Raw genomic sequence first — 25766 nt, forward strand, 5'->3', positions numbered from 1 at the left:
ACTTGTCCGGTCTTGTCCGGTCTTGTCTGGGTCTTGTCCGGTCTTGTCCGGTCTTGTCTGGGTCTTGTCCGGTCTTGTCCGGTCTTGTCTGTGTCTTGTCCAGTCTTGTCTGGGTCTTGTCCGGTCTTGTCCGGTCTTGTCTGGGTCTTGTCTGGGTCTTGTCTGGTCTTGTCCGGTCTTGTCTGTGTCTTGTCCGGTCTTGTCCGGTCTTGTCTGGGTCTTGTCCGGTCTTTTCCGGTCTTGTCTGGGTCTTGTCCGGTCTTGTCCGGTCTTGTCCGGTCTTGTCTGGGTCTTGTCCGGACTTGTCTGGGTCTTGTCCGGTCTTGTCCGGTCTTGTCTGGGTCTTGTCCGGTCTTGTCCGGTCTTGTCTGGGTCTTGTCCGGTCTTGTCCTGTCTTGTCTGGGTCTGGTCCGGTCTTGTCCGGTCTTGTCTGGGTCTTGTCCGGTCTTGTCCGGTCTTGTCTGGGTCTCGTCCGGTCTTGTCCGGTCTTGTCTGGGTCTCGTCCGGTCTTGTCCGGTCTTGTCCGGTCTTGTCTGGTCTTGTCTGGGTCTCGTCCGGTCTTGCCCGGTCTTGTCTGGGTCTCGTCCGGTCTTGTCCGGTCTTGTCTGGGTCTTGTCCGGTCTTGTCCGGTCTTGTCTGGGTCTCGTCCGGTCTTGTCCGGTCTTGTCTGGGTCTCGTCCGGTCTTGTCCGGTCTTGTCTGGGACTCGTCCGGTCTTGTCCGGTCTTGTCTGGGTCTCGTCCGGTCTTGTCCGGTCTTGTCTGGGTCTCGTCCGGTCTTGTCCGGTCTTGTCTGGGTCTCGTCCGGTCTTGTCCGGTCTTGTCTGGGTCTCGTCCGGTCTTGTCCGGTCTTGTCTGGGTCTCGTCCGTTCTTGTCCGGTCTTGTCTGGGTCTCGTCCGGTCTTGTCCGGTCTTGTCTGGGTCTTGTCCGGTCTTGTCCGGTCTTGTCTGGGTCTTGTCCGTTCTTGTCCTGTCTTGACTGGGTCTTGACTGGGTCTTGTCCGGTCTTGTCTGGTTCTTGTCCGGTCTTGTCCTGTCTTGTCTGGGTCTTGTCCGGTCTTGTCCGGTCTTGTCTGGGTCTTGTCCGGTCTTGTCCGGTCTTGTCTGGGTCTTGTCTGGTCTTGTCTGGGTCTTGTCCGGGTCTTGTCCGGTCTTGTCCGGTCTTGTCTGGGTCTTGTCCGGTCTTGTCCGGTCTTGTCTGGGTCTTGTCCGGTCTTGTCCGGTCTTGTCCGGTCTTGTCTGGGTCTTGTCCGGTCTTGTAAGGGTCTTGTCCGGTCTTGTCCGGTCTGGTCTGTGTCTTGTCCGGTCTTGTCCGGTTTTGTCTGGGTCTTGTCCGGTCTTGTCCGGTCTTGTCCGGTCTTGTCCGGTCTTGTCTGGGTCTCGTCCGGTCTTGTCCGGTCTTGTCTGGGTCTCGTCCGGTCTTGTCCGATCTTGTCTGGGTCTTGTCCGGTCTTGTCCGGTCTTGTCTGGGTCTTGTCCGGTCTTGTCTGTGTCTTGTCCGGTCTTGTCCGGTCTTGTCTGGGTCTCGTCCGGTCTTGTCCGGTCTTGTCTGGGACTCGTCCGGTCTTGTCCGGTCTTGTCTGGGTCTCGTCCAGTCTTGTCCGGTCTTGTCTGGGCCTCTCCGGTCTTGTCCGGTCTTGTCTGGGTCTCGTCCGGTCTTGTCCGGTCTTGTCTGGGTCTCGTCCGGTCTTGTCCGGTCTTGTCTGGGTCTCGTCCGTTCTTGTCCGGTCTTGTCTGGGTCTTGTCCGGTCTTGTCCGGTCTTGTCTGGGTCTTGTCCGGTCTTGTCCGGACTTGTCTGGGTCTTGTCCGGTCTTGTCCGGTCTTGTCCGGTCTTGTCCGGGTCTTGTCCGGTCTTGTCCGGTCTTGTCCGGTCTTGTCCGGTCTTGTCCGGTCTTGTCTTGGTCTCGTCCGGTCTTGTCCGGTCTTGTCTGGGTCTCGTCCGGTCTTGTCCGGTCTTGTCCGATCTTGTCTGGGTCTTGTCCGGTCTTGTCCGGTCTTGTCTGGGTCTTGTCCGGTCTTGTCTGGGTCTTGTCCGGTCTTGTCCGGTCTTGTCTGGGTCTTGTCCGGTCTTGTCTGGGTCTTGTCCGGTCTTGTCCGGTCTTGTCTGGGTCTTGTCCGGTCTTGTCTGGGTCTTGTCCGGTCTTGTCCGGTCTTGTCTGGGTCTTGTCCGGTCTTTTCCGGTCTTGTCTGGGTCTTGTCCGGTCTTGTCCGGTCTTGTCTGGGTCTTGTCCGGTCTTGTCCGTTCTTGTCTGGGTCTTGTCCGGTCTTGTCCGGTCTTGTCTGGGTCTTGTCCGGTCTTGTCCGGTGTTGTCTGGGTCTTGTCCGGTCTTGTCTGGGTCTTGTCCGGTCTTGTCCGATCTTGTCTGGGTCTTGTCCGGTCTTGTCCGGTCTTGTCTGGGTCTTGTCCGGTCTTGTCCGGTCTTGTATGGGTCTTGTCCGGTCTTGTCCGGTCTTGTCTGTGTCTTGTCCGGTCTTGTCCGGTCTTGTCTGGGTCTTGTCCGGTCTTGTCCGGTCTTGTCTGGGTCTTGTCCGTTCTTGTCCGGTCTTGTCTGGGTCTTGTCCGGTCTTGTCCCGTCTTGTCTGGGTCTTGTCCGGTCTTGTCCCATCTTGTCTGGGTCTTGTCCGGTCTTGTCCGGTCTTGTCTGGGTCTTGTCCGGTCTTGGCTGGGTCTTGTCCGGTCTTGTCCGGTCTTGTCTGGGTCTTGTCCGGTCTTGTCCGTTCTTGTCTGGGACTTGTCCGGTCTTGTCCGGTCTTGTCTGGGTCTTGTCCGGTCTTGTCCGGTCTTGTCTGGGTCTTGTCCGGTCTTGTCCGGTCTTGTCTGTGTCTTGTCCAGTCTTGTCTGGGTCTTGTCCGGTCTTGTCCGGTCTTGTCTGGGTCTTGTCTGGGTCTTGTCTGGTCTTGTCCGGTCTTGTCTGTGTCTTGTCCGGTCTTGTCCGGTCTTGTCTGGGTCTTGTCCGGTCTTTTCCGGTCTTGTCTGGGTCTTGTCCGGTCTTGTCCGGTCTTGTCCGGTCTTGTCTGGGTCTTGTCCGGACTTGTCTGGGTCTTGTCCGGTCTTGTCCGGTCTTGTCTGGGTCTTGTCCGGTCTTGTCCGGTCTTGTCTGGGTCTTGTCCGGTCTTGTCCGGTCTTGTCTGGGTCTGGTCCGGTCTTGTCCGGTCTTGTCTGGGTCTTGTCCGGTCTTGTCCGGTCTTGTCTGGGTCTCGTCCGGTCTTGTCCGGTCTTGTCTGGGTCTCGTCCGGTCTTGTCCGGTCTTGTCCGGTCTTGTCCGGTCTTGTCTGGGTCTCGTCCGGTCTTGCCCGGTCTTGTCTGGGTCTCGTCCGGTCTTGTCCGGTCTTGTCTGGGTCTTGTCCGGTCTTGTCTGGGTCTCGTCCGGTCTTGTCCGGTCTTGTCTGGGTCTCGTCCGGTCTTGTCCGGTCTTGTCTGGGACTCGTCCGGTCTTGTCCGGTCTTGTCTGGGTCTCGTCCGGTCTTGTCCGGTCTTGTCTGGGTCTCGTCCGGTCTTGTCCGGTCTTGTCTGGGTCTCGTCCGGTCTTGTCCGGTCTTGTCTGGGTCTCGTCCGGTCTTGTCCGGTCTTGTCTGGGTCTCGTCCGTTCTTGTCCGGTCTTGTCTGGGTCTCGTCCAGTCTTGTCCGGTCTTGTCTGGGTCTTGTCCGGTCTTGTCCGGTCTTGTCTGGGTCTTGTCCGTTCTTGTCCTGTCTTGACTGGGTCTTGACTGGGTCTTGTCCGGTCTTGTCTGGTTCTTGTCCGGTCTTGTCCTGTCTTGTCTGGGTCTTGTCCGGTCTTGTCCGGTCTTGTCTGGGTCTTGTCCGGTCTTGTCCGGTCTTGTCTGGGTCTTGTCTGGTCTTGTCTGGGTCTTGTCCGGGTCTTGTCCGGTCTTGTCCGGTCTTGTCTGGGTCTTGTCCGGTCTTGTCCGGTCTTGTCTGGGTCTTGTCCGGTCTTGTCCGGTCTTGTCCGGTCTTGTCTGGGTCTTGTCCGGTCTTGTAAGGGTCTTGTCCGGTCTTGTCCGGTCTTGTCTGTGTCTTGTCCGGTCTTGTCCGGTTTTGTCTGGGTCTTGTCCGGTCTTGTCCGGTCTTGTCCGGTCTTGTCAGGGTCTTGTCCGGTCTTGTCCGATCTGTTCTGGGTCTTGTCCGGTCTTGTCCGGTCTTGTCTGGGTCTTGTCCGGTCTTGTCCGGTCTTGTCTGGGTCTTGTCCAGTCTTGACTGGGTCTTGTCCGGTCTTGACTGGGTCTTGTCCGGCCTTGACTGGGTCTTGTCCGGTCTTGTCCGGTCTTGTCTTGTCTGGGTCTTGTCCGGTCTTGTCCGGTCTTGTCTGTGTCTTGTCCGGTCTTGTCTGGGTCTTGTCCGGTCTTGTCCGATCTTGTCCGGTCTTGTCTGGGTCTTGTCCGGTGTTGTCTGGGTCTTGTCCGGTCTTGTCCGGTCTTGTCTGGGTCTTGTCCGGTCTTATGTGGGTCTTGTCCGGTCTTGTCTGGGTCTTGTCCGGTCTTGTCCGGTCTTTTCTGGGTCTTGTCCGGTCTTGTCCGGTCTTGTCTGGGTCTTGTCCGGTCTTGTCCGGGTCTTGTCCGGTCTTGTCCGGTCTTGTCCGGTCTTGTCCGGGTCTTGTCCGGTCTTGTCCGGTCTTGTCCGGTCTTGTCCGGTCTTGTCCGGTCTTGTCCGGTCTTGTCTGGGTCTCGTCCGGTCTTGTCCGGTCTTGTCTGGGTCTCGTCCGGTCTTGTCCGATCTTGTCTGGGTCTTGTCCGGTCTTGTCCGGTCTTGTCTGGGTCTTGTCCGGTCTTGTCTGGGTCTTGTCCGGTCTTGTCCGGTCTTGTCTGGGTCTCGTCCGGTCTTGTCCGGTCTTGTCTGGGACTCGTCCGGTCTTGTCCGGTCTTGTCTGGGTCTCGTCCAGTCTTGTCCGGTCTTGTCTGGGTCTCGTCCAGTCTTGTCCGGTCTTGTCTGGGTCTCGTCCGGTCTTGTCCGGTCTTGTCTGGGTCTCGTCCGGTCTTGTCCGGTCTTGTCTGGGTCTCGTCCGTTCTTGTCCGGTCTTGTCTGGGTTTCGTCCGGTCTTGTCCGGTCTTGTCTGGGTCTTGTCCGGTCTTGTCCGGACTTGTCTGGGTCTTGTCCGGTCTTGTCCGGTCTTGCCTGGGTCTTGACTGGGTCTTGTCCGGTCTTGTCTGGTTCTTGTCCGTTTCTTGTCCGGTCTTGTCCTGTCTTGTCTGGGTCTTGTCCGGTCTTGTCCGGTCTTGTCTGGGTCTTGTCCGGTCTTGTCCGGTCTTGTCTGGGTCTTGTCCGGTCTTGTCTGGGTCTTGTCCGGGTCTTGTCCGGTCTTGTCCGGTCTTGTCTGGGTCTTGTCCGGTCTTGTCCGGTCTTGTCTGGGTCTTGTCCGGTCTTGTCCGGTCTTGTCCGGTCTTGTCTGGGTCTTGTCCGGTCTTGTCTGGGTCTTGTCCGGTCTTGTCCGGTCTTGTCTGTGTCTTGTCCGGTCTTGTCCGGTTTTGTCTGGGTCTTGTCCGGTCTTGTCCGGTCTTGTCCGGTCTTGTCAGGCTCTTGTCCGGTCATGTCCGGTCTGTTCTGGGTCTTGTCCGGTCTTGTCCGGTCTTGTCTGGGTCTTGTCCGGTCTTGTCCGGTCTTGTCTGGGTCTTGTCCGTTCTTGACTGGGTCTTGTCCGGTCTTGACTGGGTCTTGTCCGGTCTTGTCGGTCTTGTCTTGTCTGGGTCTTGTCCGGTCTTGTCCGGTCTTGTCTGGGTCTTGTCCGGTCTTGTCCGATCTTGTCCGGTCTTGTCTGGGTCTTGTCCGGTCTTGTCTGGGTCTTGTCCGGTCTTGTCCGGTCTTGTCTGGGTCTTGTCCGGTCTTATGTGGGTCTTGTCCGGTCTTGTCTGGGTCTTGTCCGTTCTTGTCCGGTCTTGTCTGGGTCTTGTCCGGTCTTGTCCGGTCTTGTCTGGGTCTTGTCCGGTCTTGTCCGGGTCTTGTCCGGTCTTGTCTGGTCTTGTCCGGTCTTGTCCGGGTCTTGTCCGGTCTTGTCCGGTCTTGTCCGGTCTTGTCCGGTCTTGTCCGGTCTTGTCCGGTCTTGTCCGGTCTTGTCCGGTCTTGTCTGGGTCTCGTCCGGTCTTGTCCGGTCTTGTCTGGGTCTCGTCCGGTCTTGTCCGATCTTGTCTGGGTCTTGTCCGGTCTTGTCCGGTCTTGTCTGGGTCTTGTCCAGTCTTGTCTGGGTCTTGTCCGGTCTTGTCCGGTCTTGTCTGGGTCTTGTCCGGTCTTGTCCGGTCTTGACTGGGTCTTGTCCGGTCTTGTCTGGGTCTTGTCTGGGTCTTGTCCGGTCTTGTCTGGGTCTTGTCCGGTCTTGTCCGGTCTTGTCTGGGTCTTGTCCGGTCTTTTCCGGTCTTGTCTGGGTCTTGTCCGGTCTTGTCCGGTGTTGTCTGGGTCTTGTCCGGTCTTGTCCGTTCTTGTCTGGGTCTTGTCCGGTCTTGTCCGGTCTTGTCTGGGTCTTGTCCGGTCTTGTCCGGTCTTGTCCGGTGTTTTCTTGGTCTTGTCCGGTCTTGTCCGGTCTTGTCCGGGTCTTGTCCGGTCTTGTCTGGGTCTTGTCCGGTCTTGTCTGGTCTTGTCCGGTCTTCCCTGGGTCTTGTCCGGTCTTTTCTGGGTCTTGTCCGGTCTTGTCTGGGTCTGGTCCGGTCTTGTCCGGTCTTGTCTGGGTCTTGTCCGGTCTTGTCCGGTCTTGTCTGGGTCTCGTCCGGTCTTGTCCGGTCTTGTCTGGGTCTCGTCCGGTCTTGTCCGGTCTTGTCCGGTCTTGTCCGGTCTTGTCTGGGTCTCGTCCGGTCTTGCCCGGTCTTGTCTGGGTCTCGTCCGGTCTTGTCCGGTCTTGTCTGGGTCTTGTCCGGTCTTGTCTGGGTCTCGTCCGGTCTTGTCCGGTCTTGTCTGGGTCTCGTCCGGTCTTGTCCGGTCTTGTCTGGGACTCGTCCGGTCTTGTCCGGTCTTGTCTGGGTCTCGTCCGGTCTTGTCCGGTCTTGTCTGGGTCTCGTCCGGTCTTGTCCGGTCTTGTCTGGGTCTCGTCCGGTCTTGTCCGGTCTTGTCTGGGTCTCGTCCGGTCTTGTCCGGTCTTGTCTGGGTCTCGTCCGTTCTTGTCCGGTCTTGTCTGGGTCTCGTCCAGTCTTGTCCGGTCTTGTCTGGGTCTTGTCCGGTCTTGTCCGGTCTTGTCTGGGTCTTGTCCGTTCTTGTCCTGTCTTGACTGGGTCTTGACTGGGTCTTGTCCGGTCTTGTCTGGTTCTTGTCCGGTCTTGTCCTGTCTTGTCTGGGTCTTGTCCGGTCTTGTCCGGTCTTGTCTGGGTCTTGTCCGGTCTTGTCCGGTCTTGTCTGGGTCTTGTCTGGTCTTGTCTGGGTCTTGTCCGGGTCTTGTCCGGTCTTGTCCGGTCTTGTCTGGGTCTTGTCCGGTCTTGTCCGGTCTTGTCTGGGTCTTGTCCGGTCTTGTCCGGTCTTGTCCGGTCTTGTCTGGGTCTTGTCCGGTCTTGTAAGGGTCTTGTCCGGTCTTGTCCGGTCTTGTCTGTGTCTTGTCCGGTCTTGTCCGGTTTTGTCTGGGTCTTGTCCGGTCTTGTCCGGTCTTGTCCGGTCTTGTCAGGGTCTTGTCCGGTCTTGTCCGATCTGTTCTGGGTCTTGTCCGGTCTTGTCCGGTCTTGTCTGGGTCTTGTCCGGTCTTGTCCGGTCTTGTCTGGGTCTTGTCCAGTCTTGACTGGGTCTTGTCCGGTCTTGACTGGGTCTTGTCCGGCCTTGACTGGGTCTTGTCCGGTCTTGTCCGGTCTTGTCTTGTCTGGGTCTTGTCCGGTCTTGTCCGGTCTTGTCTGTGTCTTGTCCGGTCTTGTCTGGGTCTTGTCCGGTCTTGTCCGATCTTGTCCGGTCTTGTCTGGGTCTTGTCCGGTGTTGTCTGGGTCTTGTCCGGTCTTGTCCGGTCTTGTCTGGGTCTTGTCCGGTCTTATGTGGGTCTTGTCCGGTCTTGTCTGGGTCTTGTCCGGTCTTGTCCGGTCTTTTCTGGGTCTTGTCCGGTCTTGTCCGGTCTTGTCTGGGTCTTGTCCGGTCTTGTCCGGGTCTTGTCCGGTCTTGTCCGGTCTTGTCCGGTCTTGTCCGGGTCTTGTCCGGTCTTGTCCGGTCCTGTCCGGTCTTGTCCGGTCTTGTCCGGTCTTGTCCGGTCTTGTCTGGGTCTCGTCCGGTCTTGTCCGGTCTTGTCTGGGTCTCGTCCGGTCTTGTCCGATCTTGTCTGGGTCTTGTCCGGTCTTGTCCGGTCTTGTCTGGGTCTTGTCCGGTCTTGTCTGGGTCTTGTCCGGTCTTGTCCGGTCTTGTCTGGGTCTCGTCCGGTCTTGTCCGGTCTTGTCTGGGACTCGTCCGGTCTTGTCCGGTCTTGTCTGGGTCTCGTCCAGTCTTGTCCGGTCTTGTCTGGGTCTCGTCCAGTCTTGTCCGGTCTTGTCTGGGTCTCGTCCGGTCTTGTCCGGTCTTGTCTGGGTCTCGTCCGGTCTTGTCCGGTCTTGTCTGGGTCTCGTCCGTTCTTGTCCGGTCTTGTCTGGGTTTCGTCCGGTCTTGTCCGGTCTTGTCTGGGTCTTGTCCGGTCTTGTCCGGACTTGTCTGGGTCTTGTCCGGTCTTGTCCGGTCTTGCCTGGGTCTTGACTGGGTCTTGTCCGGTCTTGTCTGGTTCTTGTCCGTTTCTTGTCCGGTCTTGTCCTGTCTTGTCTGGGTCTTGTCCGGTCTTGTCCGGTCTTGTCTGGGTCTTGTCCGGTCTTGTCCGGTCTTGTCTGGGTCTTGTCCGGTCTTGTCTGGGTCTTGTCCGGGTCTTGTCCGGTCTTGTCCGGTCTTGTCTGGGTCTTGTCCGGTCTTGTCCGGTCTTGTCTGGGTCTTGTCCGGTCTTGTCCGGTCTTGTCCGGTCTTGTCTGGGTCTTGTCCGGTCTTGTCTGGGTCTTGTCCGGTCTTGTCCGGTCTTGTCTGTGTCTTGTCCGGTCTTGTCCGGTTTTGTCTGGGTCTTGTCCGGTCTTGTCCGGTCTTGTCCGGTCTTGTCAGGCTCTTGTCCGGTCATGTCCGGTCTGTTCTGGGTCTTGTCCGGTCTTGTCCGGTCTTGTCTGGGTCTTGTCCGGTCTTGTCCGGTCTTGTCTGGGTCTTGTCCGTTCTTGACTGGGTCTTGTCCGGTCTTGACTGGGTCTTGTCCGGTCTTGTCGGTCTTGTCTTGTCTGGGTCTTGTCCGGTCTTGTCCGGTCTTGTCTGGGTCTTGTCCGGTCTTGTCCGATCTTGTCCGGTCTTGTCTGGGTCTTGTCCGGTCTTGTCTGGGTCTTGTCCGGTCTTGTCCGGTCTTGTCTGGGTCTTGTCCGGTCTTATGTGGGTCTTGTCCGGTCTTGTCTGGGTCTTGTCCGTTCTTGTCCGGTCTTGTCTGGGTCTTGTCCGGTCTTGTCCGGTCTTGTCTGGGTCTTGTCCGGTCTTGTCCGGGTCTTGTCCGGTCTTGTCTGGTCTTGTCCGGTCTTGTCCGGGTCTTGTCCGGTCTTGTCCGGTCTTGTCCGGTCTTGTCCGGTCTTGTCCGGTCTTGTCCGGTCTTGTCCGGTCTTGTCCGGTCTTGTCTGGGTCTCGTCCGGTCTTGTCCGGTCTTGTCTGGGTCTCGTCCGGTCTTGTCCGATCTTGTCTGGGTCTTGTCCGGTCTTGTCCGGTCTTGTCTGGGTCTTGTCCAGTCTTGTCTGGGTCTTGTCCGGTCTTGTCCGGTCTTGTCTGGGTCTTGTCCGGTCTTGTCCGGTCTTGACTGGGTCTTGTCCGGTCTTGTCTGGGTCTTGTCTGGGTCTTGTCCGGTCTTGTCTGGGTCTTGTCCGGTCTTGTCCGGTCTTGTCTGGGTCTTGTCCGGTCTTTTCCGGTCTTGTCTGGGTCTTGTCCGGTCTTGTCCGGTGTTGTCTGGGTCTTGTCCGGTCTTGTCCGTTCTTGTCTGGGTCTTGTCCGGTCTTGTCCGGTCTTGTCTGGGTCTTGTCCGGTCTTGTCCGGTCTTGTCCGGTGTTTTCTTGGTCTTGTCCGGTCTTGTCCGGTCTTGTCCGGGTCTTGTCCGGTCTTGTCTGGGTCTTGTCCGGTCTTGTCTGGTCTTGTCCGGTCTTCCCTGGGTCTTGTCCGGTCTTTTCTGGGTCTTGTCCGGTCTTGTCCGGTCTTGTCTGGGTCTTGTCCGGTCTTGTCCGGTCTTGTCTGGGTCTTGTCCGTTCTTGACTGGGTCTTGTCCGGTCTTGACTGGGTCTTGTCCGGTCTTGTCGGTCTTGTCTTGTCTGGGTCTTGTCCGGTCTTGTCCGGTCTTGTCTGTGTCTTGTCCGGTCTTGTCTGGGTCTTGTCCGGTCTTGTCCGATCTTGTCCGGTCTTGTCTGGGTCTTGTCCGGTCTTGTCTGGGTCTTGTCCGGTCTTGTCCGGTCTTGTCTGGGTCTTGTCCGGTCTTATGTGGGTCTTGTCCGGTCTTGTCTGGGTCTTGTCCGTTCTTGTCCGGTCTTGTCTGGGTCTTGTCCGGTCTTGTCCGGTCTTGTCTGGGTCTTGTCCGGTCTTGTCCGGGTCTTGTCCGGTCTTGTCTGGTCTTGTCCGGTCTTGTCCGGGTCTTGTCCGGTCTTGTCCGGTCTTGTCCGGTCTTGTCCGGTCTTGTCCGGTCTTGTCCGGTCTTGTCTGGGTCTCGTCCGGTCTTGTCCGGTCTTGTCTGGGTCTCGTCCGGTCTTGTCCGATCTTGTCTGGGTCTTGTCCGGTCTTGTCCGGTCTTGTCTGGGTCTTGTCCAGTCTTGTCTGGGTCTTGTCCGGTCTTGTCCGGTCTTGTCTGGGTCTTGTCCGGTCTTGTCCGGTCTTGACTGGGTCTTGTCCGGTCTTGTCTGGGTCTTGTCTGGGTCTTGTCCGGTCTTGTCTGGGTCTTGTCCGGTCTTGTCCGGTCTTGTCTGGGTCTTGTCCGGTCTTTTCCGGTCTTGTCTGGGTCTTGTCCGGTCTTGTCCGGTGTTGTCTGGGTCTTGTCCGGTCTTGTCCGTTCTTGTCTGGGTCTTGTCCGGTCTTGTCCGGTCTTGTCTGGGTCTTGTCCGGTCTTGTCCGGTCTTGTCCGGTGTTTTCTTGGTCTTGTCCGGTCTTGTCCGGTCTTGTCCGGGTCTTGTCCGGTCTTGTCTGGGTCTTGTCCGGTCTTGTCTGGTCTTGTCCGGTCTTCCCTGGGTCTTGTCCGGTCTTTTCTGGGTCTTGTCCGGTCTTGTCCGGTCTTGTCTGGGTCTTGTCCGGTCTTGTCCGGTCTTGTCTGGGTCTTGTCCGGTCTTGTCCGGTCTTGTCTGGGTCTTGTCCGGTCTTGTCCGGTCTTGTCTGGGTCTTGTCCGGTCTTGTCCGGTCTTGTCCGGTCTTGTCTGGGTCTTGTCCGGTCTTGTCTGGGTCTTGTCCGGTCTTGTCCGGTCTTGTCTGTGTCTTGTCCGGTCTTGTCTGGGTCTTGTCCGGTCTTGTCTGGGTCTTGTCCGGTCTTGTCCGGTCTTGTCCGGTGTTTTCTTGGTCTTGTCCGGTCTTGTCCGGTCTTGTCCGGGTCTTGTCCGGTCTTGTCTGGGTCTTGTCCGGTCTTGTCTGGTCTTGTCCGGTCTTCCCTGGGTCTTGTCCGGTCTTTTCTGGGTCTTGTCCGGTCTTGTCCGGTCTTGTCTGGGTCTTGTCCGGTCTTGTCCGGTCTTGTCTGGGTCTTGTCCGTTCTTGACTGGGTCTTGTCCGGTCTTGACTGGGTCTTGTCCGGTCTTGTCGGTCTTGTCTTGTCTGGGTCTTGTCCGGTCTTGTCCGGTCTTGTCTGTGTCTTGTCCGGTCTTGTCTGGGTCTTGTCCGGTCTTGTCCGATCTTGTCCGGTCTTGTCTGGGTCTTGTCCGGTCTTGTCTGGGTCTTGTCCGGTCTTGTCCGGTCTTGTCTGGGTCTTGTCCGGTCTTATGTGGGTCTTGTCCGGTCTTGTCTGGGTCTTGTCCGTTCTTGTCCGGTCTTGTCTGGGTCTTGTCCGGTCTTGTCCGGTCTTGTCTGGGTCTTGTCCGGTCTTGTCCGGGTCTTGTCCGGTCTTGTCTGGTCTTGTCCGGTCTTGTCCGGGTCTTGTCCGGTCTTGTCCGGTCTTGTCCGGTCTTGTCCGGTCTTGTCCGGTCTTGTCCGGTCTTGTCTGGGTCTCGTCCGGTCTTGTCCGGTCTTGTCTGGGTCTCGTCCGGTCTTGTCCGATCTTGTCTGGGTCTTGTCCGGTCTTGTCCGGTCTTGTCTGGGTCTTGTCCAGTCTTGTCTGGGTCTTGTCCGGTCTTGTCCGGTCTTGTCTGGGTCTTGTCCGGTCTTGTCCGGTCATGACTGGGTCTTGTCCGGTCTTGTCTGGGTCTTGTCTGGGTCTTGTCCGGTCTTGTCTGGGTCTTGTCCGGTCTTGTCCGGTCTTGTCTGGGTCTTGTCCGGTCTTTTCCGGTCTTGTCTGGGTCTTGTCCGGTCTTGTCCGGTGTTGTCTGGGTCTTGTCCGGTCTTGTCCGTTCTTGTCTGGGTCTTGTCCGGTCTTGTCCGGTCTTGTCTGGGTCTTGTCCGGTCTTGTCCGGTCTTGTCCGGTGTTTTCTTGGTCTTGTCCGGTCTTGTCCGGTCTTGTCCGGGTCTTGTCCGGTCTTGTCTGGGTCTTGTCCGGTCTTGTCTGGTCTTGTCCGGTCTTCCCTGGGTCTTGTCCGGTCTTTTCTGGGTCTTGTCCGGTCTTGTCCGGTCTTGTCTGGGTCTTGTCCGGTCTTGTCCGGTCTTGTCTGGGTCTTGTCCGGTCTTGTCCGGTCTTGTCTGGGTCTTGTCCGGTCTTGTCCGGTCTTGTCTGGGTCTTGTCCGGTCTTGTCCGGTCTTGTCCGGTCTTGTCTGGGTCTTGTCCGGTCTTGTCTGGGTCTTGTCCGGTCTTGTCCGGTCTTGTCTGTGTCTTGTCCGGTCTTGTCTGGGTCTTGTCCGGTCTTGTCTGGGTCTTGTCCGGTCTTGTCCGGTCTTGTCCGGTCTTGTCAGGGTCTTGTCCGGTCTTGTCCGGTCTTGTCCGGTCTTGTCCGGTCTTGTCTGGGTCTCATCCGGTCTTGTCCGGTCTTGTCTGGGTCTCGTCCGGTCTTGTCCGGTCTTGTCCGATCTTGTCTGGGTCTTGTCCGGTCTTGTCCGGTCTTGTCTGGGTCTTGTCCGGTCTTGTCTGGGTCTTGTCCGGTCTTGTCCGGTCTTGTCTGGGTCTTGTCCGGTCTTGTCCGGTCTTGTCTGGGTCTTGTCCGGTCTTGTCCGGTCTTGTCTGGGTCTTGTCCGGTCTTGTTTAGGTCTTGTCCGGTCTTGTCCGGTCTTGTCTGGGTCTTGTCCGGTCTTTTCCGGTCTTGTCTGGGTCTTGTCCGGTCTTGTCCGGTCTTTTCTGGGTCTTGTCCGGTCTTGTCCGTTCTAGTCTGGGTCTTGTCCGGTCTTGTCCGGTCTTGTCTGGGTCTTGTCCGGTCTTGTCCGGTATTGTCCGGTCTTGTCTGGGTCTTGTCCGGTCTTGTCCGGTCTTGTCCGGGTCTTGTCCGGTCTTGTCTGGGTCTTGTCCGGTCTTGTCCGGTCTTGTCCGGTCTTGTCCGGTCTTGTCTGGGTCTTGTCCGGTCTTGTCCGGTCTTGCCTGGGTCTTGTCCGGTCTTGTCCGGTCTTGTCTGGGTCTTGTCCGGTCTTGTCCGGTCTTGTCTGGGTCTTGTCCGGTCTTGTCCGGTCTTGTCCGGTCTTGTCTGGGTCTTGTCCGGTCTTGTCCGGTCTTGTCTGGGTCTTGTCCGGTCTTGTCCGGTCTTGTCCGGTCTTGTCTGGGTCTTGTCCGGTCTTGTCTGGGTCTCGTCCGGTCTTGTCTGGTCTTGTCTGTGTCTTGTCCGGTCTTGTCCGGTCTTGTTTGGGTCTTGTCCGGTCTTGTCTGGGTCTTGTCTGGTCTTGTCCGGTCTTGTCCGGTCTTGTCAGGGTCTTGTCCGGTCTTGTCCGGTCTTGTCCGGTCTTGTCTGGGTCTTGTCCGGTCTTGTCTGGGTCTTGTCCGGTCTTGTCCGGTCTTGTCTGGGTCTTGTCCGGTCTTGACTGGGTCTTGTCCGGTCTTGACTGGGTCTTGTCCGGTCTTGTCCGGTCTTGTCCGGTCTTGTCTTGTCTGGGTCTTGTCCGGTCTTGTCTGGGTCTTGTCCGGTCTTGTCCGGTCTTGTCCGGTCTTGTCTGGGTCTTGTCCGGTCTTATGTGGGTCTTGTCCGGTCTTGTCTGGGTCTTGTCCGGTCTTGTCCGGTCTTTTCTGGGTCTTGTCCGGTCTTGTCCGGTCTTGTCTGGGTCTTGTCCGGTCTTGTCCGGGTCTTGTCCGGTCTTGTCCGGTCTTGTCCGGTCTTGTCCGGGTCTTGTCCGGTCTTGTCCGGTCTTGTCCGGTCTTGTCCGGTCTTGTCTGGGTCTCGTCCGGTCTTGTCCGGTCTTGTCTGGGTCTCGTCCGGTCTTGTCCGATCTTGTCTGGGTCTTGTCCGGTCTTGTCCGGTCTTGTCTGGGTCTTGTCCGGTCTTGTCTGGGTCTTGTCCGGTCTTGTCCGGTCTTGTCTGGGTCTTGTCCGGTCTTGTCCGGTCTTGTCTGGGTCTTGTCCGGTCTTGTCCGGTCTTGTCTGGGTCTTGTCCGGTCTTGTCTGGGTCTTGTCCGGTCTTGTCCGGTCTTGTCTGGGTCTTGTCCGGTCTTTTCCGGTCTTGTCTGGGTCTTGTCCGGTCTTGTCCGGTGTTGTCTGGGTCTTGTCCGGTCTTGTCCGTTCTTGTCTGGGTCTTGTCCGGTCTTGTCTGGGTCTTGTCCGGTCTTGTCCGGTCTTGTCCGGTGTTTTCTGGGTCTTGTCCGGTCTTGTCTGGGTCTTGTCCGGTCTTGTCCGGTCTTGTCTGTGTCTTGTCCGGTCTTGTCTGGGTCTTGTCCGGTCTTGTCTGGGTCTTGTCCGGTCTTGTCCGGTCTTGTCCGGTCTTGTCAGGGTCTTGTCCGGTCTTGTCCGGTCTTGTCCGGTCTTGTCCGGTCTTGTCTGGGTCTCGTCCGGTCTTGTCCGGTCTTGTCTGGGTCTCGTCCGGTCTTGTCCGGTCTTGTCCGATCTTGTCTGGGTCTTGTCCGGTCTTGTCCGGTCTTGTCTGGGTCTTGTCCGGTCTTGTCTGGGTCTTGTCCGGTCTTGTCCGGTCTTGTCTGGGTCTTGTCCGGTCTTGTCCGGTCTTGTCTGGGTCTTGTCCGGTCTTGTCCGGTCTTGTCTGGGTCTTGTCCGGTCTTGTCTGGGTCTTGTCCGGTCTTGTCCGGTCTTGTCTGGGTCTTGTCCGGTCTTTTCCGGTCTTGTCTGGGTCTTGTCCGGTCTTGTCCGGTCTTTTCTGGGTCTTGTCCGGACTTGTCCGTTCTTGTCTGGGTCTTGTCCGGTCTTGTCCGGTCTTGTCTGGGTCTTGTCCGGTCTTGTCCGGTATTGTCCGGTCTTGTCTGTGTCTTGTCCGGTCTTGTCCGGTCTTGTCCGGGTCTTGTCCGGTCTTGTCTGGGTCTTGTCCGGTCTTGTCCGGTCTTGTCCGGTCTTGTCTGGGTCTTGTCTGGTCTTGTCCGGTCTTGCCTGGGCCTTGTCCGGTCTTGTCTGGGTCTTGTCCGGTCTTGTCCGGTCTTGTCTGGGTCTTGTCCGGTCTTGTCCGGTCTTGTCTGGGTCTTGTCCGGTCTTGTCCGGTCTTGTCTGGGTCTTGTCCGGTCTTGTCCGGTCTTGTCTGGGTCTTGTCCGGTCTTGTCCGGTCTTGTCCGGTCTTGTCTGGGTCTTGTCCGGTCTTGTCTGGGTCTTGTCCGGTCTTGTCTGTGTCTTGTCCGGTCTTGTCCGGTCTTGTCTGGGTCTTGTCCGGTCTTGTCTGGGTCTTGTCCGGTCTTGTCAGGGTCTTGTCCGGTCTTGTCCGGTCTTGTCCGGTCTTGTCCGGTCTTGTCTGGGTCTTGTCCGGTCTTGTCCGGTCTTGTCTGGGTCTTGTCCGGTCTTGTCTGGGTCTTGTCCGGTCTTGTCCGGTCTTGTCTGGGTCTTGTCCGGTCTTTTCCGGTCTTGTCTGGGTCTTGTCCGGTCTTGTCCGGTCTTGTCTGGGTCTTGTCCGGTCTTGTCCGTTCTTGTCTGGGTCTTGTCCGGTCTTGTCCGGTCTTGTCTGGGTCTTGTCCGGTCTTGTCCGGTATTGTCCGGTCTTGTCTGGGTCTTGTCCGTTCCTGTCCGGTCTTGTCCGGGTCTTGTCCGGTCTTGTCTGGGTCTTGTCGGTCTTGTCCGGTCTTGTCCGGTCTTGTCTGGGTCTTGTCCGGTCTTGTCCGGTCTTGTCCGGTCTTGTCTGGGTCTTGTCCGGTCTTGTCCGGTCTTGTCTGTGTCTTGTCCGGTCTTGTCCGGTCTTGTCTGTGTCTTGTCCGGTCTTGTCCGGTCTTGTCTGGGTCTTGTCCGGTCTTGTCCGGTCTTGTCTGGGTCTTGTCCGGTCTTGTCCGGTCTTGTCTGGGTCTTGTCCGGTCTTGTCTGGGTCTTGTCCGGTCTTGTCCGGTCTTGTCCGGTCTTGTCCGGTCTTGTCTGGGTCTTGTCCGGTCTTGTCCGTTCTTGTCTGGGTCTTGTCCGGTCTTGTCCGGTCTTGTCTGGGTCTTGTCCGGTCTTGTCCGGTATTGTCCGGTCTTGTCTGGGTCTTGTCCGGTCTTGTCCGGTCTTGTCCGGGTCTTGTCCGGTCTTGTCTGGGTCTTGTCGGTCTTGTCCGGTCTTGTCCGGTCTTGTCTGGGTCATGTCCGGTCTTGTCCGGTCTTGTCCGATCTTGTCTGGGTCTTGTCCTGTCTTGTCCGGTCTTGTCTGGGTCTTGTCCGGTCTTGTCCGGTCTTGTCTGGGTCTTGTCCGGTCTTGTCCGGTCTTGTCTGGGTCTTGTCCGGTCTTGTCCGGTCTTGTCTGGGTCTTGTCCGGTCTTGTCCGGTCTTGTCTGGGTCTTGTCCGGTCTTGTCTGGGTCTTGTCCGGTCTTGTCCGGTCTTGTCTGTGTCTTGTCCGGTCTTGTCCGGTCTTGTTTGGGTCTTGTCCGGTCTTGTCTGGTTCTTGTCCGGTCTTGTCCGGTCTTGTCCGGTCTTGTCAGGGTCTTGTCCGGTCTTGTCCGGTCTTGTCTGGGTCTTGTCCGGTCTTGTCCGGTCTTGTCTGGGTCTTGTCCGGTCTTGTCCGGTCTTGTCCGGTCTTGTCCGGTTTTGTCTGGGTATTGTCCGGTCTTGACTGAGTCTTGTTCGGTCTTGTCCGGTCTTGTCTTGTCTGGGTCTTGTCCGGTCTTGTCCGGTCTTGTCTGGGTCTTGTCCGGTCTTGTCTGGGTCTTGTCCTGTCTTGTCCGGTCTTGTCCGGTCTTGTCTGGGTCTTGTCCGGTCTTGTCTGGGTCTTGTCCGGTCTTGTCCGGTCTTGTCTGGGTCTTGTCCGGTCTTATCTGGGTCTTGTCCGGTCTTGTCTGGTTCTTGTCCGGTCTTGTCCGGTGTTGTCTGGGTCTTGTCCGGTCTTGTCCGGTCTTGTCCGGTCTTGTCTGGGTCTCGTCCGGTCTTGTCCGGTCTTGTCTGGGTCTCGTCCGGTCTTGTCCGGTCTTGTCCTGGTCTTGTCCGGTCTTGTCCGGTCTTGTCCGGTCTTGTCCGGGTCTTGTCTGGGTCTTGTCCGGGTCTTGTCTGGGTCTTGTACGGTCTTGTCCGGTCTTGTCCGGTCTTGTCCGGTCTTGTCTGGGTCTTGTCCGGTCTTGTCCGGTCTCGTCTGGGTCTTGTCCGGTCTTGTCCGGTCTTGTCTGGGTCTTGTCCGGTCTTGTCCGGTCTTGTCTGGGTCTTGTCCGGTCTTGTCCGGTCTTGTCTGGGTCTTGTCCGGTCTTATCCGGTCTTGTCCGGTCTTGTCTGGGTCTTGTCCGGTCTTGTCCGGTCTTGACTGGGTCTTGTCCGGTCTTGTCCGGTCTTGTCTGGGTCTTGTCCGGTCTTGTCCGGTCTTGTCCGGTCTTGTCTGGGTCTTGTCCGGTCTTGTCCGGTCTTGTCTGGGTCTTGTCCGGTCTTGTCCGGTCTTGTCCGGTCTTGTCTGGGTCTTGTCCGGTCTTGTCCGGTCTTGTCTGGGTCTTGTCCGGTCTTGTCCGGTCTTGTCTGGGTCTTGTCCGGTCTTGTCCGGTCTTGTCCGGTCTTGTCTGGGTCTTGTCCGGTCTTGTCTGGGTCTTGTCCGGTCTTGTCCGGTCTTGTCTGTGTCTTGTCCGGTCTTGTCCGGTCTTGTTTGGGTCTTGTCCGGTCTTGTCTGGGTCTTGCCGGTCTTGTCCGGTCTTGTCCGGTCTTGTCAGGGTCTTGTCCGGTCTTGTCCGGTCTTGTCTGGGTCTTGTCCGGTCTTGTCTGGGTCTTGTCCGGTCTTGTCCGGTCTTGTCTGGGTCTTGTCCGGTCTTGACTGGGTCTTGTCCGGTCTTGACTGGGTCTTGTCCGGTCTTGTCCGGTCTTGTCTTGTCTGGGTCTTGTCCGGTCTTGTCCGGTCTTGTCTGTATCTTGTCCGGTCTTGTCTGGGTCTTGTCCGATCTTGTCCGGTCTTGTCTGGGTCTTGTCCGGTCTTGTCTGGGTCTTGTCCGGTCTTGTCCGGTCTTGTCTGGGTCTTGTCCGGTCTTTTCCGGTCTTGTCTGGGTCTTGTCCGGTCTTGTCCAGTGTTGTCTGGGTCTTGTCCGGTCTTGTCCGTTCTTGTCTGGGTCTCATCCGGTCTTGTCCGGTCTTGTCTGGGTCTCGTCCGGTCTTGTCCGATCTTGTCTGGGTCTTGTCCGGTCTTGTCCGGTCTTGTCTGGGTCTTGTCCGGTCTTGTCTGGGTCTTGTCCGGTCTTGTCCGGTCTTGTCTGGGTCTTGTCCGGTCTTGTCCGGTCTTGTCTGGGTCTTGTCCGGTCTTGTCCGGTCTTGTCTGGGTCTTGTCCGGTCTTGTCTGGGTCTTGTCCGGTCTTGTCCGGTCTTGTCTGGGTCTTGTCCGGTCTTTTCCGGTCTGGTCTGGGTCTTGTCCGGTCTTGTCCGTTGTTGTCTGGGTCTTGTCCGGTCTTGTCCGTTCTTGTCTGGGTCTTGTCCGGTCTTGTCTGGGTCTTGTCCGGTCTTGTCCGGTCTTGTCCGGTGTTTTCTGGGTCTTGTCCGGTCTTGTCCGGTCTTGTCCGGTCTTGTCCGGGTCTTGTCCGGTCTTGTCCGGTCTTGTCTGGGTCTTGTCCGGTCTTGTCCGGTCTTGTCTGGGTCTTGTCCGGTCTTGTCTGGGTCTTGTCCGGTCTTGTCCGGTCTTGTCAGGGTCTTGTCCGGTCTTGTCCGGTCTTGTCCGGTCTTGTCCGGTCTTGTCTGGGTCTTGTCCTGTCTTGTCCGGTCTTGTCTGGGTCTTGTCCGGTCTTGTCTGGGTCTTGTCCGGTCTTGTCCGGTCTTGTCTGGGTCTTGTCCGGTCTTTTCCGGTCTTGTCTGGGTCTTGTCCGGTCTTGTCCGGTCTTGTCTGGGTCTTGTCCGGTCTTGTCCGTTCTTGTCTGGGTCTTGTCCGGTCTTGTCCGGTCTTGTCCGGTCTTGTCTGGGTCTTGTCCGGTCTTGTCCGGTATTGTCCGGTCTTGTCTGGGTCTTGTCCGGTCTTGTCCGGTCTTGTCCGGGTCTTGTCCGGTCTTGTCTGGGTCTTGTCGGTCTTGTCCGGTCTTGTCCGGTCTTGTCTGGGTCTTGTCCGGTCTTGTCCGGTCTTGTCCGGTCTTGTCTGGGTCTTGTCCGGTCTTGTCCGGTCTTGTCTGGGTCTTGTCCGGTCTTGTCCGGTCTTGTCTGGGTCTTGTCCGGTCTTGTCCGGTCTTGTCTGGGTCTTGTCCGGTCTTGTCCGGTCTTGTCTGGGTCTTGTCCGGTCTTGTCCGGTCTTGTCTGGGTCTTGTCCGGTCTTGTCTGGGTCTTGTCCGGTCTTGTCCGGTCTTGTCCGGTCTTGTCTGGGTCTTGTCCGGTCTTGTCCGTTCTTGTCTGGGTCTTGTCCGGTCTTGTCCGGTCTTGTCTGGGTCTTGTCCGGTCTTGTCCGGTATTGTCCGGTCTTGTCTGGGTCTTGTCCGGTCTTGTCCGGTCTTGTCCGGGTCTTGTCCGGTCTTGTCTGGGTCTTGTCGGTCTTGTCCGGTCTTGTCCGGTCTTGTCTGGGTCTTGTCCGGTCTTGTCCGGTCTTGTCCGGTCTTGTCTGGGTCTTGTCCGGTCTTGTCCGGTCTTGTCTGGGTCTTGTCCGGTCTTGTCCGGTCTTGTCTGGGTCTTGTCCGGTCTTGTCCGGTCTTGTCTGGGTCTTGTCCGGTCTTGTCCGGTCTTGTCTGGGTCTTGTCCGGTCTTGTCCGGTCTTGTCTGGGTCTTGTCCGGTCTTGTCTGGGTCTTGTCCGGTCTTGTCCGGTCTTGTCTGTGTCTTGTCCGGTCTTGTCCGGTCTTGTTTGGGTCTTGTACGGTCTTGTCTGGTTCTTGTCCTGTCTTGCCCGGTCTTGTCCGGTCTTGTCAGGGTCTTGTCCGGTCTTGTCCGGTCTTGTCTGGGTCTTGTCCGGTCTTGTCCGGTCTTGTCTGGGTCTTGTCCGGTCTTGTCCGGTTTTGTCTGGGTATTGTCCGGTCTTGACTGAGTCTTGTCCGGTCTTGTCCGGTCTTGTCTTGTCTGGGTCTTGTCCGGTCTTGTCCGGTCTTGTCTGGGTCTTGTCCGGTCTTGTCTGGGTCTTGTCCGGTCTTGTCCGGTCTTGTCCGGTCTTGTCTGGGTCTTGTCCGGTCTTGTCTGGGTCTTGTCCGGTCTTGTCCGGTCTTGTCTGGGTCTTGTCCGGTCTTATCTGGGTCTTGTCCGGTCTTGTCTGGTTCTTGTCCGGTCTTGTCCGGTGTTGTCTGGGTCTTGTCCGGTCTTGTCCGGTCTTGTCTGGGTCTCGTCCGGTCTTGTCCGGTCTTGTCTGGGTCTCGTCCGGTCTTGTCCGGTCTTGTCCTGGTCTTGTCCGGTCTTGTCCGGTCTTGTCCGGTCTTGTCCGGGTCTTGTCTGGGTCTTGTCCGGGTCTTGTCTGGGTCTTGTACGGTCTTGTCTGGTCTTGTCCGGTCTTGTCCGGTCTTGTCTGGGTCTTGTCCGGTCTTGTCCGGTCTCGTCTGGTTCTTGTCCGGTCTTGTCCGGTCTTGTCTGGGTCTTGTCCGGTCTTGTCCGGTCTTGTCTGGGTCTTGTCCGGTCTTGTCCGGTCTTGTCTGGGTCTTGTCCGGTCTTATCCGGTCTTGTCCGGTCTTGTCTGGGTCTTGTCCGGTCTTGTCCGGTCTTGACTGGGTCTTGTCCGGTCTTGTCCGGTCTTGTCTGGGTCTTGTCCGGTCTTGTCCGGTCTTGTCCGGTCTTGTCTGGGTCTTGTCCGGTCTTGTCCGGTCTTGTCTGGGTCTTGTCCGGTCTTGTCCGGTCTTGTCCGGTCTTGTCTGGGTCTTGTCCGGTCTTGTCCGGTCTTGTCTGGGTCTTGTCCGGTCTTGTCCGGTCTTGTCTGGGTCTTGTCCGGTCTTGTCCGGTCTTGTCCGGTCTTGTCTGGGTCTTGTCCGGTCTTGTCTGGGTCTTGTCCGGTCTTGTCCGGTCTTGTCTGTGTCTTGTCCGGTCTTGTCCGGTCTTGTTTGGGTCTTGTCCGGTCTTGTTTGGGTCTTGTCCGGTCTTGTCTGGGTCTTGTCCGGTCTTGTCCGGTCTTGTCCGGTCTTGTCAGGGTCTTGTCCGGTCTTGTCCGGTCTTGTCTGGGTCTTGTCCGGTCTTGTCCGGTCTTGTCTGGGTCTTGTCCAGTCTTGACTGGGTCTTGTCCGGTCTTGACTGGGTCTTGTCCGGTCTTGTCCGGTTTTGTCTTGTCTGGGTCTTGTCCGGTCTTGTCCGGTCTTGTCTGTGTCTTGTCCGGTCTTTTCTGGGTCTTGTCCGATCTTGTCCGGTCTTGTCTGGGTCTTGTCCGGTCTTGTCTGGGTCTTGTCCGGTCTTGTCCGGTCTTGTCTGGGTCTTGTCCGGTCTTTTCCGGTCTTGTCTAGGTCTTGTCCGGTCTTGTCCAGGTCTTGTCCGGTCTTGTCCGGTGTTGTCTGGGTCTTGTCCGGTCTTGTCCGTTCTTGTCCGTTCTTGTCTGGGTCTTGTCCGGTCTTGTCTGGGTCTTGTCCGGTCTTGTCCGGTCTTGTCCGGTGTTTTCTGGGTCTTGTCCGGTCTTGTCCGGTCTTGTCTGGGTCTTGTCCGGTCTTGTCCGGTCTTGTCCGGTCTTGTCTGGGTCTTGTCCGGTCTTGTCTGGGTCTTGTCCGGTCTTGTCCGGTCTTGCCTGGGTCTTGTCCGGTCTTGTCTGGGTCTTGTCCGGTCTTGTCCGGTCTTGTCTGGTTCTTGTCCGGTCTTGTCCGGTCTTGTCTGGGTCTTGTCCGGTCTTCTCCGGTCTTGTCTGGGTCTTGTCCGGTATTGTCCGGTCTTGTCTGGGTCTTGTCCGGTCTTGTCCGGTCTTGTCCGGTCTTGTCCGGTCTTGTCTGGGTCTTGTCCGGTCTTGTCCGTTCTTGTCTGGGTCTTGTCCGGTCTTGTCCGGTCTTGTCTGGGTCTTGTCCGGTCTTGTCCGGTATTGTCCGGTCTTGTCTGGGTCTTGTCCGTTCCTGTCCGGTCTTGTCCGGGTCTTGTCCGGTCTTGTCTGTGTCTTGTCGGTCTTGTCCGGTCTTGTCCGGTCTTGTCTGGGTCTTGTCCGGGTCTTGTCCGGTCTTGTCCGGTCTTGTCCGGTCTTGTCTGGGTCTTGTCCGGTCTTGTCCGGTCTTGTCTGTGTCTTGTCCGGTCTTGTCCGGTCTTGTCTGGGTCTTGTCCGGTCTTGTCCGGTCTTGTCTGGGTCTTGTCCGGTCTTGTCCGGTCTTGTCTGGGTCTTGTCCGGTCTTGTCTGGGTCTTGTCCGGTCTTGTCCGGTCTTGTCCGGTCTTGTCTGGGTCTTGTCCGGTCTTGTCCGTTCTTGTCTGGGTCTTGTCCGGTCTTGTCCGGTCTTGTCTGGGTCTTGTCCGGTCTTGTCCGGTATTGTCCGGTCTTGTCTGGGTCTTGTCCGGTCTTGTCCGGTCTTGTCCGGTCTTGTCCGGGTCTTGTCCGGTCTTGTCTGGGTCTTGTCGGTCTTGTCCGGTCTTGTCCGGTCTTGTCTGGGTCATGTCCGGTCTTGTCCGGTCTTGTCCGGTCTTGTCTGGGTCTTGTCCGGTCTTGTCCGGTCTTGTCTGGGTCTTGTCCGGTCTTGTCCGGTCTTGTCTGGGTCTTGTCCGGTCTTGTCCGGTCTTGTCTGGGTCTTGTCCGGTCTTGTCCGGTCTTGTCTGGGTCTTGTCCGGTCTTGTCCGGTCTTGTCTGGGTCTTGTCCGGTCTTGTCTGGGTCTTGTCCGGTCTTGTCCGGTCTTGTCTGTGTCTTGTCCGGTCTTGTCCGGTCTTGTTTGGGTCTTGTCCGGTCTTGTCTGGTTCTTGTCCGGTCTTGTCCGGTCTTGTCCGGTCTTGTCAGGGTCTTGTCCGGTCTTGTCCGGTCTTGTCTGGGTCTTGTCCGGTCTTGTCCGGTCTTGTCTGGGTCTTGTCCGGTCTTGTCCGGTTTTGTCTGGGTATTGTCCGGTCTTGACTGATTCTTGTCCGGTCTTGTCCGGTCTTGTCTTGTCTGGGTCTTGTCCGGTCTTGTCCGGTCTTGTCTGGGTCTTGTCCGTTCTTGTCTGGGTCTTGTCCGGTCTTGTCCGGTCTTGTCCGGTCTTGTCTGGGTCTTGTCCGGTCTTGTCTGGGTCTTGTCCGGTCTTGTCCGGTCTTGTCTGGGTCTTGTCCGGTCTTATCTGGGTCTTGTCCGGTCTTGTCTGGTTCTTGTCCGGTCTTGTCCGGTGTTGTCTGGGTCTTGTCCGGTCTTGTCCGGTCTTGTCCGGTCTTGTCTGGGTCTCGTCCGGTCTTGTCCGGTCTTGTCTGGGTCTCGTCCGGTCTTGTCCGGTCTTGTCCTGGTCTTGTCCGGTCTTGTCCGGTCTTGTCCGGTCTTGTCCGGGTCTTGTCTGGGTCTTGTCCGGGTCTTGTCTGGGTCTTGTCCGGTCTTGTCCGGTCTTGTCCGGTCTTGTCTGGGTCTTGTCCGGTCTTGTCCGGTCTTGTCCGGTCTCGTCTGGGTCTTGTCCGGTCTTGTCCGGTCTTGTCTGGGTCTTGTCCGGTCTTGTCCGGTCTTGTCTGGGTCTTGTCCGGTCTTGTCCGGTCTTGTCTGGGTCTTGTCCGGTCTTATCCGGTCTTGTCCGGTCTTGTCTGGGTCTTGTCCGGTCTTGTCCGGTCTTGACTGGGTCTTGTCCGGTCTTGTCCGGTCTTGTCTGGGTCTTGTCCGGTCTTGTCCGGTCTTGTCCGGTCTTGTCTGGGTCTGGTCCGGTCTTGTCCGGTCTTGTCTGGGTCTTGTCCGGTCTTGTCCGGTCTTGTCCGGTCTTGTCTGGGTCTTGTCCGGTCTTGTCCGGTCTTGTCTGGGTCTTGTCCGGTCTTGTCTGGGTCTTATCCGGTCTTGTCCTGTCTTGTCCGGTCTTGTCTGGGTCTTGTCCGGTCTTGTCTGGTCTTGTCTGTGTCTTGTCCGGTCTTGTCCGGTCTTGTTTGGGTCTTGTCCGGTCTTGTCTGGGTCTTGTCCGGTCTTGTCCGGTCTTGTCCGGTCTTGTCAGGGTCTTGTCCGGTCTTGTCCGGTCTTGTCTGGGTCTTGTCCGGTCTTGTCTGGGTCTTGTCCGGTCTTGTCCGGTCTTGTCTGAGTCTTGTCCGGTCTTGACTGGGTCTTGTCCGGTCTTGACTGGGTCTTGTCCAGTCTTGTCCGGTCTTGTCTTGTCTGGGTCTTGTCCGGTCTTGTCCGGTCTTGTCTGTGTCTTGTCCGGTCTTGTCTGGGTCTTGTCCGATCTTGTCCGGTCTTGTCTGGGTCTTGTCCGGTCTTGTCTGGGTCTTGTCCGGTCTTGTCCGGTCTTGTCTGGGTCTTGTCCGGTCTTTTCCGGTCTTGTCTGGGTCTTGTCCGGTCTTGTCCGGTGTTGTCTGGGTCTTGTCCGGTCTTGTCCGTTCTTGTCTGGGTCTCGTCCGGTCTTGTCCGGTCTTGTCTGGGTCTCGTCCGGTCTTGTCCGATCTTGTCTGGGTCTTGTCCGGTCTTGTCCGGTCTTGTCTGGGTCTTGTCCGGTCTTGTCTGGGTCTTGTCCGGTCTTGTCCGGTCTTGTCTGGGTCTTGTCCGGTCTTGTCCGGTCTTGTCTGGGTCTTGTCCGGTCTTGTCCGGTCTTGTCTGGGTCTTGTCCGGTCTTGTCTGGATCTTGTCCGGTCTTGTCCGGTCTTGTCTGGGTCTTGTCCGGTCTTTTCCGGTCTGGTCTGGGTCTTGTCCGGTCTTGTCCGGTGTTGTCTGGGTCTTGTCCGGTCTTGTCCGTTCTTGTCTGGGTCTTGTCCGGTCTTGTCTGGGTCTTGTCCGGTCTTGTCCGGTCTTGTCCGGTGTTTTCTGGGTCTTGTCCGGTCTTGTCCGGTCTTGTCCGGTCTTGTCCGGGTCTTGTCCGGTCTTGTCCGGTCTTGTCTGGGTCTTGTCCGGTCTTGTCCGGTCTTGTCTGGGTCTTGTCCGGTCTTGTCTGGGTCTTGTCCGGTCTTGTCCGGTCTTGTCAGGGTCTTGTCCGGTCTTGTCCGGTCTTGTCCGGTCTTGTCCGGTCTTGTCTGGGTCTTGTCCTGTCTTGTCCGGTCTTGTCTGGGTCTTGTCCGGTCTTGCCTGGGTCTTGTCCGGTCTTGTCCGGTCTTGTCTGGGTCTTGTCTGGGTCTTGTCCGGTCTTTTCCGGTCTTGTCTGGGTCTTGTCCGGTCTTGTCCGGTCTTGTCTGGGTCTTGTCCGGTCTTGTCCGTTCTTGTCTGGGTCTTGTCCGGTCTTGTCCGGTCTTGTCTGGGTCTTGTCCGGTCTTGTCCGGTATTGTCCGGTCTTGTCTGGGTCTTGTCCGGTCTTGTCCGGTCTTGTCCGGGTCTTGTCCGGTCTTGTCTGGGTCTTGTCGG

The sequence above is a fragment of the Rhinoraja longicauda genome, unplaced genomic scaffold (genome assembly GCF_053455715.1).
Source record: "Rhinoraja longicauda isolate Sanriku21f unplaced genomic scaffold, sRhiLon1.1 Scf000094, whole genome shotgun sequence".
In the NCBI taxonomy this organism is placed as follows: domain Eukaryota; kingdom Metazoa; phylum Chordata; class Chondrichthyes; order Rajiformes; family Arhynchobatidae; genus Rhinoraja; species Rhinoraja longicauda.